Source organism: Hibiscus syriacus, unplaced genomic scaffold, assembly GCF_006381635.1.
Source record: "Hibiscus syriacus cultivar Baekdansim isolate YM2019G1 unplaced genomic scaffold, ASM638163v2 tig00110429_pilon, whole genome shotgun sequence".
In the NCBI taxonomy this organism is placed as follows: Eukaryota; Viridiplantae; Streptophyta; class Magnoliopsida; order Malvales; family Malvaceae; genus Hibiscus; species Hibiscus syriacus.
In genome coordinates, this window is record NW_024062733.1 from 6,010,218 (window position 1) to 6,024,573 (window position 14,356).

At 35.3% G+C, this 14,356-nt stretch overlaps 1 pseudogene; it reads left to right on the forward strand.

Moving 5' to 3' along the window:
• Positions 1–9,525: 9,525 nt before the first annotated feature.
• Positions 9,526–14,027, forward strand: LOC120125004 (annotated as a pseudogene).
• Positions 14,028–14,356: the final 329 nt, after the last annotated feature.

Sequence of the window (14,356 nt, forward strand, 5' to 3'; positions counted from 1 at the left end):
TAGTGACTAAATTGTAAAGTTTTAGAATTTGGTGATTTAGAGTATAATAATTGATTAGTGCAAGGACTTATATGAAATGTTGTGTAGGATCAAATTATAAAGAAGAAAGAATAGAAGGATAGAATGGTCTTTTGCAAGGAAAATAATTAAAGAATGGATTTATATATATATTAGCTCCACGTGGAAGAGAAGAAAGAAAAACTAAGGTTCCAGAGTTCTCTTCTTCTCTTTTTTTCTCCCAAACGTGAAGACTTATAGCAAATGTGAGATTTTTCATAAGCTAATTGTTTGCTGAAATTTAAGTTTGGTTTTGCTCCTTAGATGTTAATTAAACTTAAGGAAAGCTTAATTTGCTTTAAAACAACAAGATAAAGAGTGTAGGAAGAATTAAATATTAGGAGTGCTTGAATGGAATTTTGAAAAAGAGTTCATATTTGGAATCGGAGGTTGAATTTGACTTGTTATCGACTTAATTAAGACATACGAAGTGTTAGAATTAGATTTAGAACATGTTGGAATTTGAGGGAGATTCTTGAAATATATGTGGAGGTTTGAATTTTTAAGTATAAGAGGTATTAAATGGTATTAATTAGTTTAAGTAGATGTATGCAAGTTAAGGAGATAAAAAGATGGGAAATATGAAGTGTTGAGAGGATTATGAAGAGATTTTCGTGCTAAAATAACATTTCTGGGTTGTGTGCATCGATGCACATTCAATGTGTACCAATGCATTAAGGGTACAATCCCATAAATTGTTCAAGGTGTATCGATGCACATGAGGTGTATCGATGCACTCCTTTAAAATAAAAACATCGAATGCCATTAGTGTATCGATGCACAAGTAGTGCATCGATGCACCCCCTTAAAATACAAACATCGAATGGGATTTATGTACTGATGCATAGATTGTGCATCGATGCACCCGTCAAGGGATGCATCGATACATGGTGTAGTGCATCGATGCATACCTTCATTAAAAGATGAAAATAGCTTTCTTTTTATCCTAAGGAATGATAGTTTAGAATATATTAATTAGTATACTGATAAGTATCAATGTATTACTATGTAGATATAGAACGTAATTTCGTTCCGGAACAAACAAAGGATTAGGATCAAGTCAAAATAAGCAAGGCCAAGGTGAGTGCATATCCTAGATGAAATGGAATTGAGACAAGACTTACGATAAGTCTATCTCTTATCATTGAATTTATGATTTTATATTCATGCACATGCATACATATATATGTGTTAGCGTTATAGTGATTTCATACATTTTTCATTCATGATTAACATGGTATTATATGAATGAATGCCATTATCAGAGAATTCTTCCAGATATGTGAAATAATGAAAATGATCATATAAAGTGACTTATGTGTTTACATGGACAGTGATGATAGAGATATGAAATGAGAAATGTATTGATAATTAAGCCCATGTTATTTAATATGAGAGCTATAGGTATAATTGGCATGCCAAGAGTCGAGGGATTATCAGTGGTCCTTCGGGACATAGTGGTTCTTCGGAACAATCAGTGGTCCTTTGGGACATAGTGGTCATTCGGGACAAATATTCAGTGCCCCTTGAGGGAATTATACGAGCTATGGTGACAGCATAGTGCACAACCTCTATGTACTCACATACATTTGTTCTCCATAATGTACATGGGCAATTCAAAGATAAGTTAAAGTGGAATTAGCATAAGAATATATATATTTTATATGTGCATGTTACCGTCATATATGTTATAGTGAAATAGATGCATACAAATAAAGATGTCATGATCAAATAGTAAGAATGCATGTTCATGAATGCATTGTTTTATTATATATATATATATATATTTATATTATGCCTCACTAAGTCTATGACTTAGCGTGTAAGTGATTTACACGTAGGTACCAAGAATCAAGAGGAGCAGTAATAGAGATGGCAAGGACATCATCACTACTAAAAGATCATATAAGAAGTAATTGACAAAGTAGGTATTTTGTGGTCTCTTTTATGTAAATTAATGTATTTGGTTTTAATGAAAGTTTAAAATTTCCTTGTTTTTCTTTAAGTGTCAAAGTTTGAAAAGTCAATGTGACACATCGGACTCATATTCGGGTCGGATATGGGTTAAGGGTGTTACATAAATTCTTTTAAGGAGGGGAGAATTGTAACACCCAAAATTAAGGGTCAAATTATGAGTTTCTAAAACTTATGGACATTTTTAGAAAGTGCAGAGAGTTCAGGGACTAGAACCCAAATTTGCCAATTTTTAAAACTAATGAAAAATAAATTTACTCGATCGGTTTAACCCTAAATTTCCCCAATTAACCCAAATCCCTAAATCTCAATTCCCTTATCTCATCGACCCTCTTTACAACCATATTTTGTCGTAGCCCGGCTACCCCAGCTCAAGCCACCATCACAATTAGACTCACCGTCGAACTATGATCATAACTCGATTCCTAGCCTACTATGTAACGTCACCGTTCGTCGTAAAACACACTGGAAATTCTCGTAAAAAATCCCCCTCATTGAGTGTATCTTCGACGATTTCTACTGTCTCTGAAGTTACCTCGTCTCACTGCCCGTACCATTAGATTCACCATCGCTGTGCACTCAAAACCCGAACGGTTTTGTTAACCGTTGATGGTCCATTGCTGATCGCCGATGTGGGTAAGAGTTTTGGCATTTCTCTTTTGAATTTGACATTTTTAGGTTGATTTAAGTATTGATGTGGGTTGTTTTAGTTGTTTGGATACCTTAGGAGTGATTGACCGACCTGCCCCTTGTCACCGTCTCACGTGTCTCCACACATCACCGCGTGTGCTTGGGGCTTGTCCCCAACTCGGATCCTTCTAGAACCGGTCCAACCGGTCTGGACTGACCCAAATCGGTCAACCCGATTTAAAGAGAACTGAACCGTCTGTCTGACCCGAACCTCTTTGACCCAACCTGTTGACATTGGTAAGAGTTGACCGTTGACCGGTCAGACAATTGACTGTTGACCGGTCAAATAATTGACCGTTTACTTTGACCAAAAAAGTCAAAATTTCTGAAAAGCCTTATTATATGTTTTTCGACGTCCTGAGTCCAAATCCGAAGTTCGTTTCACTAAATTCACACCCGATAAGCCATTTTTCAAATATTTACCTTCAGATTCAATATGGTTTCTAAATTAAATTTAGTTTCTGACCTAAATTCGGTTGCTTTGTATTCGAGGAATTATTGGACGTTGAATTCAAGTTTGAGAGTGATCGAATGGAGTTTAAAGGGTCAATTGATGTGGTACAGAAATCGAGGTAATACTCTACTACCTTTGTATTCTTTTCGGAATCCATTGATAATTGGTACACAGATGAATGGATATAATTGGTCCATGAGATGTAGTTAATTATCATTGGAATCAAATTAAATTTGAAATAAAGATGAAACACTATTAAAGCCTCAGACGACTCGAAAAAGAAATAGGTAGACTGATCGGGAATAAACCTCAGTTCAATGATTTAATCAATAAATCAATAAATCTCAGAACACGTAAATTCTGATTAATCTCGTTAAAGATTAAATGTTGGAAATATTTGGAATGAAATTACCAAAAATAACACCATGTGATAAAATTACAAAAATGCCTTTGTATTGAAAAAATATCAAGACTTCTCCTAGTGGTGAAATTAACTTCCCGTAAGCAAATGAGCAAAGTACTATGAACTTAAATGAAACATGAATACTTTCAAGCCTAAGTTACTCGAAGTAATGCCACTGAAAAAATTGAATGAAATGATAATAATACCCTTAAAAAAGTAAAAAACAATATGGATGACCATGATAATGGAGACGACCTGAGAACTTATATCATGATCCATTGTAATCTTGAAATCATCGATTAAACTTCTGATTTATTTGGAATGCCCCTGAAGTATAATATGATTCGAAGCATCCAAGCCCTTAATGATCTAGGGTTAAGTGAGTGACTTGGATAAGCCTGTAATCGCTGACGAACTTACATGATGTACCGTCCCTATGATCCTTTCCGCGATGATTCTAAAGATGATCAATTTGACAAGAATTATCTGTATTAAAAAGTGAATACTCTGAAAGTTAAACGATTTGACCGGTTGACAGGTATCATTGATGGGACTTGTACAGTTCGGGTTGACTCGATCTTCTGATAGGTAGATACAAATTGTAAATGCCCTGAATATTCGTTTATCCCTTATGAGCTCAAATCACTTGAATCATCCAAGAATCTAATGCCCAAAATACTTCTGATTTTCCTGAATAATGGAATTACTCTGGTAATATCTGAAAATACAACTAACTCAGATTTAAAGGATTCTGAATATATGTCTGATTATTTAGTGCCTCCAAAAAATGTCCCAATACTATATGAGCCTGATAAATCACATTATGAATGACTGATGATCTCGTCAGCTAATAAACTCATTCAATAGTGATTTTAATTTCTTACATTCTATCGGTATACTGAAGATCCATGTTTCTCTACCTGATAAGATTATCCAGTATCTTCGAATAATATTTGGAACCTCCCTGATCACATGGATGTTTTCTCTGATATTTGCTCCGATTTCTGATATCTCTGTTTACTGACTAAAAATGTTTTAGTTGGGGTACTCTGGGATATGTATGAAGACTCTTGTAGATTTAGTCGCTGCTAGTAATTCCTTATATAAGTTCTGCACCGACTAGTAATTCCTATCTCTAGTAGGTTCATTCGCTGCTAGTAATTTCTTTTATAGGTTCAATACCGGCTGATAATTCCTTATGTACCTAAGGCAACCCTTGGGTAGATTCCATGGGTAGGCTCTCAGGCCCCAAGGTGTTCCCTTAGGTTATACAGTTCTGGGGAACTACATATGGCGTTCGGTTGGAGGGTTCTACTATGGTTTTTTTTAAAGATACGTTTTAAACTACTACTATTTTAAATATGATATGTACATTTTCACTAGTTTTGTGGGAACACACTAGACAATCTATTTTGATCTCTTGAACCCTGACATCCGAAATATTTCCCTCTGAACTGAAAGCTTATTGTTTGTTACTACCTGAGATATCAGTGGGACCTCAGCTCAGCCTAAAAGTCTATAGATGTCTGAATCAATAAGGAAACATATGCTTATCTATTATCTGTATGTTCTTCAGCATCATATGGTAGTTCTATATTACTGAGCTTTCCAAAGCTTACTCTGTTACTGACCTTTTTAGGTTAAGAGAATTGAACAAGTGCAACTATCGACATCAGTAGGGGAGTTTCACCAGTGTTGCTTGCGGAGTACGGTGCATGTGATAAGGGGCATGTAGCTTGTATTTTGTTTTTATATGTGAGTCAAATATCTGTTTTATTTCTGAATATTGATAAATTTTACTTTTGTATTTATAAATTGTTTTATGATTTTAAGTGTTTTAATAAAAAGTTTAATTTTTTCCAATATTTTTATGGTGGGTTGATCTGGTGTCCCTAATGTGACACCCCAGATCGGATCAGGTCACCCGCATCAGTCTGAGGTGGTTACAAAAATGCGAGGAGTCAAGCTGAGCTGAACAAATATGATATGGATATACTACAAAGAGATGTGGAGACATGTGATCACCTTTAGAACATAATATCGGAAAGTGTCGCAACTGGCCACTCGGGGGAAAGGTCGAGGAGTTGCAATGATGGGGGGTTTTAAGTGTTTTTTTAAACAGTTTTATGAAATGTTGGGAGTCACCACCAATCATTTAAATTGCGATTGGAACACCATAAAAAACCAGGTAATTTAATAAAACATTTTTATTGTAATAAAATACCAAGTTTGGGGTCTATGAAAACCAGAAAATATGTTCAGGATTGGTTACGCGTGGGGAAGGGTTAACACCCCCACAACTCCCACCCTATTTTAAAACTAGAAATTTGGAGTTCGAAGTTTTATTTAATTTAAAAATCATTATGGTTGCAAAGTTGAAAAGGGTGCTCGTTTATTAAAGCCAATAATATTCACCCCTAGCATTGATGTGTGTTGTTTTTCATGTTAAATAATTTCCTTTCAGCTCGAATACAAATAAAAATAAATAAAGGAAATTAAATAGAATAGTATAGGAGATGTAGGGTCGATCTCACAAGGAATAAGGAGACTGCAAGGTTTCTTCATCTTTGGTTATGGCCTAGGCATGATTTGCGTGGAAAGTAAATAAGATGGAGGGATTTGATGGTTTAAGAATTAAAAATAAAATTGAAAGAAAGATTATAAAGAAATTAAAGAATAATATAATTAAAGAAAATAAATAAACATAATTAAAGAAAATAAAATCTGAAAATTCAGTTGATTTAGGCAGCCTTGGGTAATAGTTCTGACTCAAATTATTCGGATCATCAAAACGGATTTACCCTTTGAGATTTACGTCGGTTACCGCGTCAAGCATGGGCAATCCACGCGACTAAGTTGTACACCGAATACCCAAGTCAATCTTCAATTTCAGTTTTGGAAATTAATCAAACCAAGGCAATCTTGATAATGATCAAGATCCAAGCCCATTTAAAACCAACTTGGACAAGATATCAATAATCACTTCCCTGATCTCAATTCCCACTTAACAATGCAATCTTATTAAATTGTGTTCCTAGGAAGTCGAATGTGCTTTGAGTCGATCATTCCTTATACATATATAATCGCGACAATAATCGAGACTGAAGTCAATCTTTAATTTTAAAATATTGTTTTGATTTTATAAAAATAAGCACAGAGAATGAGAGAAAAATTCTGAAGTTATTGAAGTGATATTCAATTCTCTCGTCAAAATTGAGTCATCGCTTTTACCTACGACTAAAAAGGAAAATTAGTTAATCATGAAAAAAGTCATACTTAGCATTTTAAAAATAAAAACTTTAAAAGAAAAATAAAAAAGAAAGTAAAAGACAAAATTTAATAAAAATAAAAAGAAAGAAAGAACAAGAGAATCCTGATGATTCGAGATATTGAATGATGAAAATGGCTTACCCGAGATGGGTATTTATAGCATTCTAAAACCCTAGAAATATTGAAAATAAATCAAATAAATTACAAAAGATAAATCCTAAAAAAATTTAAATTTAATTCTAAAAGATAAATCTAATTTCTTGAATTTGAATTGCTCAACCGTCTGTACGTCTTCCAGAAGCGTGTTGATTGGATGCTGACTGGACCTTCTAAAAGTTGCTGACTCACTGCCACGTCAACATTTAATGCCCACTATTTCAGTCTTGATTCCATAACAAAAAAGTGTAGTTTTTTGCCCCTTTTAGCACTTTTCTAGAAACTATTATCCTGCACAAAAAATATGTAAAATCACCCAATTCAGTGAAACATGAACAAACAGTTTGCAATAAAACAAGAAAAGTGGCACAAAATAAACCTCAGTCAAGCATGAATGTGAGAGATCAATTATTGTTCCCAATAACCAGATATTATCTCGAGATTTCAAAAATGAAGGGGTTTTTAAAAGGATATTAACCCACTTCGGGAATTACCTGTAGTCATCCCAGAGCATGACTGCGGGAACTATATCATTAATTTTTTTAATACGTCAACATTGACATGTGCTTGAAAAAGAAATGCAATCAATCAACAAATTTAAGAACCTAATTATACTAAGCGAGTTTATTAAAAGACTTCCTAACCTAAGGTGTCAATTTATGAAAATTAAAGATCTTAAAGGACTAATCCTAACGTGAGGTCTCTAATATTAATCCTAGCTGATTTTAACAAGTTATTTAATTGTTCCTAAATTAAAGGACTAAAGTGGAAATTAAATCTAGAGTAACGGTTCTACTTGTTAACCTAATCAATTATATCAAATGGATAAACTAATTAGAAGTTTAGGGAATAAAATATGAAAAGTCTAAAGCTAAGGGACTAAATCTAAAGTTTTAGGCTCTAATTATTATCCTGATTAATTATGCTAATCGGAACATCAATTTGAATCCTTGGACATGAAGGCAAAAATCAAATTGAAAATTCCCCTAATCTTAAAGGCCTAAAATGTGAAGAATCTAAACCTAAAGGATTAAACTTGAAATCTAATTATTAACATGCTAATATTAGAATAAATAAATTAAATCTAAATTAACAAGAATTTACCTTAATGAACATACTTGAAAAGAAATAAAAAAAAAAGAAAATTAGAATATCTACTAAAACAATTTAATTAAAATAAATAATTGAAAAGAAAAGAATAACTAAATTAAGAAAATAAAAAAAAACTAAAAACTAAATAAATAAAAAAAATTAGAATAAGTAAATATAACATCAAAATTTTGATTCGAATGGTCTGAAAAGAAAATAAAATTGAAGTTAGTAAAATCATTTAAAATAGGGACTAAATTGAAGCCAAATAAAAATATTAGGGACTAAATTGTAATTAAATAAATCGATTAAAATTAGTGACTAAATTGGAACAAAGTTGAAATTAAATATAAAATTTCACAATTCAGAAAGTTACCTAAACGCAAAAACACATGTAAAGTAGAGGGGCCTAAAAAGAAATAAACCAAAAGTTAATATTAAAACATAAAATGGTAAATAGAAAAATAAGGACAATTAATTTGAAATGATAAGGAAATATAATGAAATAGGTGACTAAATTGTAAATTGGAGGAGTTGCTAGTACTAAGGAGAAGGTTAGATCCCTAAGTCTTAAAATGAGCGAATAGGGTCCAAAGCGAAGTCGTTTTGGTGTGTCTATATAAATCCCCTTTTCTCCCTTTTTCCTCATTTTTTCTTTCTCCCTTCTATCTCCCTCTTCCGAAAATGCTATTCCCTCTCTCTCTTCGTTTCCAGATTTTGGCGAAGAGCGTCGTCGCCACCCACCGAATTGGTTACCGTTAGTCATCGTATTGTCATTGTCGTCGGTGGTCGTTCGAGATCAAAATTTCTAGAGTGGTTCATCTTGACGCTGGGAATGTAGATCCGGACTTGGTTTCACATGAATTGGTCTCCAACTCCACAAAAGTGATCGTGAACCTTTGACTTCGATATTGCCGATCTCCACCGTCTATCGTTGGATCGAGCTGATTCTGACGTATGTTGCACCCCTTCAACACGCTTCTCTTCACCGTTCAGACTAACCAACGGAGGTCACCAATGCCGGTGAACGGATCCGGTCGAAAGATAACTTCTCTCTTTTCTTTTTTCTTTATTGTTTGGTTTTTTTTATATTGAATGTAAAACTTAGTTTTTATTTTCTTTACTTGCTATTCGAAAGAAATAAAATGAAACAAAATTACTTGGTGGTTTCTTTGAAAAAACGTATTGTTCTCTGTTGAACTCTATTGCTTCGAAATGGTGGGGAAGAAGATTCCTTCTTACATCATTTGCTTTAGGGTTTTATAGGATCTCATTTTTACAGAGATTAAAATAATAAACCCTAAAAAATCATCTAATTCCTCACTTTGTTTTGCATGTAACCGTCGATATGTTGAGGATAGGGACAACTGGAGAAGGGACGTGGCAGATTCCGTTAATGGAGGCATACGAAACGTACGGTTGCTGAGCTGTGATGACCAGGTCCCCTGTTGAAGCTTCTCGAATAGGGGAAATCACAATGCTTACTGCGTGGAAGCTTGGACCTTCTGGAATGCTTTGGAGTGGAGAGTCAGAGGCGGCAACAGCTTTCCATGACCTAGCTAGGGTTACACAATTGTTGTAACCATTTGGGTCAATTTGGTCCATTTAGAGTTTGGTTAAGTTGGGGTAATGTAATGTTAATGGGTATACTATTAATTGGGTTAAATTTGGTTTTGAAAATGGGTTATGGGTTAATGTTATATGGGTTTTGGAAATATAAATGGACACTTCAATTTGGACATTTGTTTGATGGTTAATTTTTTATGAAAATGGATAAACATGAATGGACACCGAGCCCAAATAATCCAATGCTTAAACCCAAAATTGAATCTTCAAATTGATCCTCGAATTTTCCATTTATGCCACTAATTCCCCTTAGATCCAACTTGTCATCAATGCACGAGTGTCTTTAAATCGGTCTTCGATCACCTTCAGTTTGATTTTGAACTACTCAGACAAAATTAGGGTACAACATAAAGTAAGACCATAAATTCCAAAATCTACTTAACATAACTATAATATATAGCACTAAAAGATGCAAAACATGACTTTCATATCATAATTGGGCAAAATAGACTGTAAAAACATATTCAAGATGTTGAAAAACATAGAAATAGAGGTTAACGAAAAAGTAAATGGTCATTAGTTAAGGTTAACGATCAAAATCAAGTTCAATGAGTGAATAGGTTAGATCGGATCAATTCAGGTCAGCAGGTTAGAGCGGTTCGATTTAGGTCAATCAAATCGGTTCAAGATTAATTTGACAAAACACGCTACAAAAATGGGCTTAGGACTTCAAAAAAACATAAAAATAGAGGTCAACAGAAAAATTCAACTGTAAAGTCAACGGTCAATAGCCATGGTCAATAGTCAAAGTCATTGGGTCAACAGGTTAGGTCAAATTTGTTCAATCTAACAAGTTAGTGTGGTTCTATTCAGGTTAGTCAAACCGATTTAAGATCAATTTGGTTCAGGATCAATTCAGGGTAGACCGATCTAAGACCAATTCAATAGTTTAAATAGCTGAAAGTCTTCCACATGCACAACGACAACATGTGTGGCATGTGGAACCCCTTCGGTGACCAAAATTACACTAAAATTTTGAGAAATACGTTTTAGGGCACAAGGAGTCCCTAACCAAAGTTTGTTTGTAGCGGAAACTAGAAGATATTATATTTTTGCTAAATCTGAAACAATTCCTCCTTTTGAATCGTTAATGACAACGATGAATAAAGAACCAAGGAAATTAGATAAACAGGGACGAGGGACAAGTTGAGTGACGCCAACGTTGAGAATCACGACGACCCAGATGACACGAAAACATGACCAACAAACATAACAAAGGAATAGGTGAGAGAGAAGAAAAATAACATGGGTGCCAGTTGAAGCAAATGGAAAAGAAGGAAATGAAAGAGTGGTGGGTAGTTTAATACCCTAAAAATTGGGAAAACTATGCAACTAGTCCCTCATACTTTTGGAAGTTTGCAAACAAGCTCTAATTTTGGGGTGTGATAGGTTAAAGGAGTGAGATTGTAGTCAAACAACCGACCAATGCCCATGTCAGTATTCTATTACCCCCAATAACAGATGTTATTGACGAGAGACTGATTTGTTATAAATCGATAATATTAGTGACCAAATTGTTACTTTTCAAACATCAATAAGGAAAACAAAAATTTAATCAAATATCAATGACCATTTATATAATTTACTCTTTTCTTTATGAATGATATAATATTCCATGATTCATTGAAATTCATTTCGCAACCATGCATTAAATATCCTATTTTTTGAAAAGATAGAAAACTGGAAACTTTCCATCAGTAAATTTTTCACACATTTATTTATAGAGATGTGGGGGGGGGGGGGTTGATTTTCTTTACATTGATTTTGGGTAAAATGGGTGGCGTTCCCTTTGTCATAAAGGGCTTGGGAAATGTATCACTTCCAATTACTTGGTTTAATCCGATGTTTGTAGTGTAAAAATATGAAAGCAATACTTCCCTTTAAATATTTGGTAATTGGCTAATTGCAGATGAAGAATGGATGATATGAGGCTAATCGAGACAGATGAAGAAATGTTGTGGTGTTAAACCAAGTGAAGTCACGCAATCGATAACCGCAGCGGACAGTTTAAGGGAGACAGCCAACATAACCTTTACATTCCTCTTTCACAATTTTTTTTTATTAATTCGGAATACGTAAAAGATAAAGCCTGATAAAAGATAACTCTTAATTATTTGATATTGAACGCGCACACCTATGACATTTCTAGTTCTTGAACCCGAAACCTCAAAAAACAACAATAATTCATTAGATCGCTCAATTCATGCTCTTCACACAATTTTGATTGTTGTACATTGCAAATAGCGTTATCCATGAAACTCCAAATCTCCTATTTTTATCCTTGTGTTTATGTACACCATAACTCTTTTCTCATTCCTTAATGTTTTTAGTATGATCACCGGTATTCGTTTATTAATCAATTAATTCGGATCAAGTATTGTTGGTTCTCCGTCCATAGTTTTAATCCTTTACAGTTTTATGCATATTCCCTAAGTAAATCGCAAATATTTTAGTTGAACAACATTATTAAAGAAAACAAAAGTCATTAGTCTCTTTACACGGTAAAATCCTTTTCTCTGCTGCTGCTTCAGTGTGCACCTATAGGCCGGTTGAACGCGACATTTACGACCTTACAAAATAGTCCCAAAACCCATTATAAAACAACCTTTACTCCCCATTCTAAAACTCCCCCCCCCCCCCAACCAAACCCCCCCTCTCTCTCTCTATCTGAGCATTTGAGTGATACAAAAAAACGTGTCAGCTTACAACCACTCGTTGCCATAACTCCTGCAAGTGTAATTCAAACGTTGTCTACCTTTGGGAAGGGTCAGACATTTACGAACCCTTGATCCTCAAAACCTCAACACTAGAACCTGTAGAAAGATGCAACTTTACGATCCCTCTCGTCGTGAAGGAAGCCATTTCCACTGGGAATATAGCTCTTCCCAATTCCCATGATACTAACAGGCCTCATGTTATACTCGCGCTCATTGATTTCCATGCTCTATCTCGGCCGCCTCGGCGAGCTTTCCCTGGCAGGTGGTTCACTCGCCATCGGCTTCGCTAACATCACCGGTTACTCTGTTCTTTCCGGCCTCACCATGGGAATGGAATCCATTTGTGGACAAGCCTTTGGCGCTCGGAAGTTCACCCTTCTCGGAACCACGTTGCAGAGAACGGTACTTCTGCTACTAGTTTCTTCGTTGCCCATTTCCCTTCTGTGGATAAACATGAGGAGAATACTCCTACTTTGTGGCCAGGACGAAGGCACGAAGCTATAGCCAAAGAGGCACAATTGTTTCTGATTCACTCCCTTCCCGATCTTTTCGCTCAGTCTCTTTTGCATCCATTAAGAATTTATCTCAGAACACGGTCCATAACTTTTCCCTTGACATGTTGCGCCATTTTATCCATTCTTCTACACGTGCCGACCAATTACCTGCTCGTGTCACACCTTAGGTTAGGGATCAAGGGTGTTGCTCTCAGCGGGGTATGGACCAACTTCAACCTCGTAGCCTCACTGATAATCTATATTCTCTACTTCGGAGTTCATAAAAAGATATGGGGAGGGTTTTCAATGGAGTGTTTTAAGGAATGGAAATCTCGTAGCCATTCCGAGCTGCATTTCGGTCTGCCTTGAATGGTGGTGGTACGAGATCATGATTCTTCTATGCGGGTTGCTGTTGAACCCCAGAGCTATACGGTGGCTTCGATGGGTATTTTGATTCAAACAACAACGTTGATCTACATATTCCCGTCTTCTTTTAAGCTTCAGTGTATCGACTAGAGTGGGTAACGAACTGGGTGCAAACCAGCCGAAGAAGGCGAAGCTAGCGGCCTTTGTAGGCCTTTATTGCGGATCATGATGGGGTTCGCGTCACTTTTTTTTGCTGTGATGGTTGGGAACGTGTGGGCTACCATGTTTACGGATGATAAAGATATCATAGCGTTAACATCCGTTGTTTTGCCTATAATCGGATTATGTGAGCTTGGGAACTGTCCACAAACTACAGGGTACGGTGTGCTGAGGGGTAAGGTTAGGCCGAAGCAGGGGGAAAAAATCAACCTCAGCTGCTTTTACCTTGTTGGTATGCCAGTGGCTGTGTAGTTGGGTTTTTTTTCGCAGGATTCGATTTCAAGGGGTTGTGGCTGGGAATGCTGGCGGCGCAAGGGTCGTGTATGGTGACCATGATGGTGGTTTTGATTAGAACAGATTGGGATTTTGAGGCTGAAAGAGCCAAGGAGTTGACCGGACTTGTTGTCGATGACAACAATCAAGGTGAGCACGAAATCAAGCCACATAAAGCACAAAACAAGGAGGATTCCTTTTCTCTGTTAGGCTATTTAGATCATTATTGCCTCGTTTAATTGTTCTTTTTCTTTTTTGTGTAGTTTTATCCAACCAGTTACCTGTATAGTTTAAGGCTGAGGGCACGAAGAGGGAAGTGAATCAAATTTTTTCCTTAAAAAAGGTTTAGACTTGTATTGAAATTCAAAATCCTCATTAAAATTTAAATAAAACTGTTATAATATAATACATGTTTATAATTTTCTTAATCCATTATAATATATACATATTTTGTAGATATAATTGCTCGAATTCAAAACCTTTTAAAGAAAACAACACTCATTCGTATCGTTGAATGGATTAAACACCAAAAAATTAAGGGAAATTAAATTATGGATTTAGCATCTAA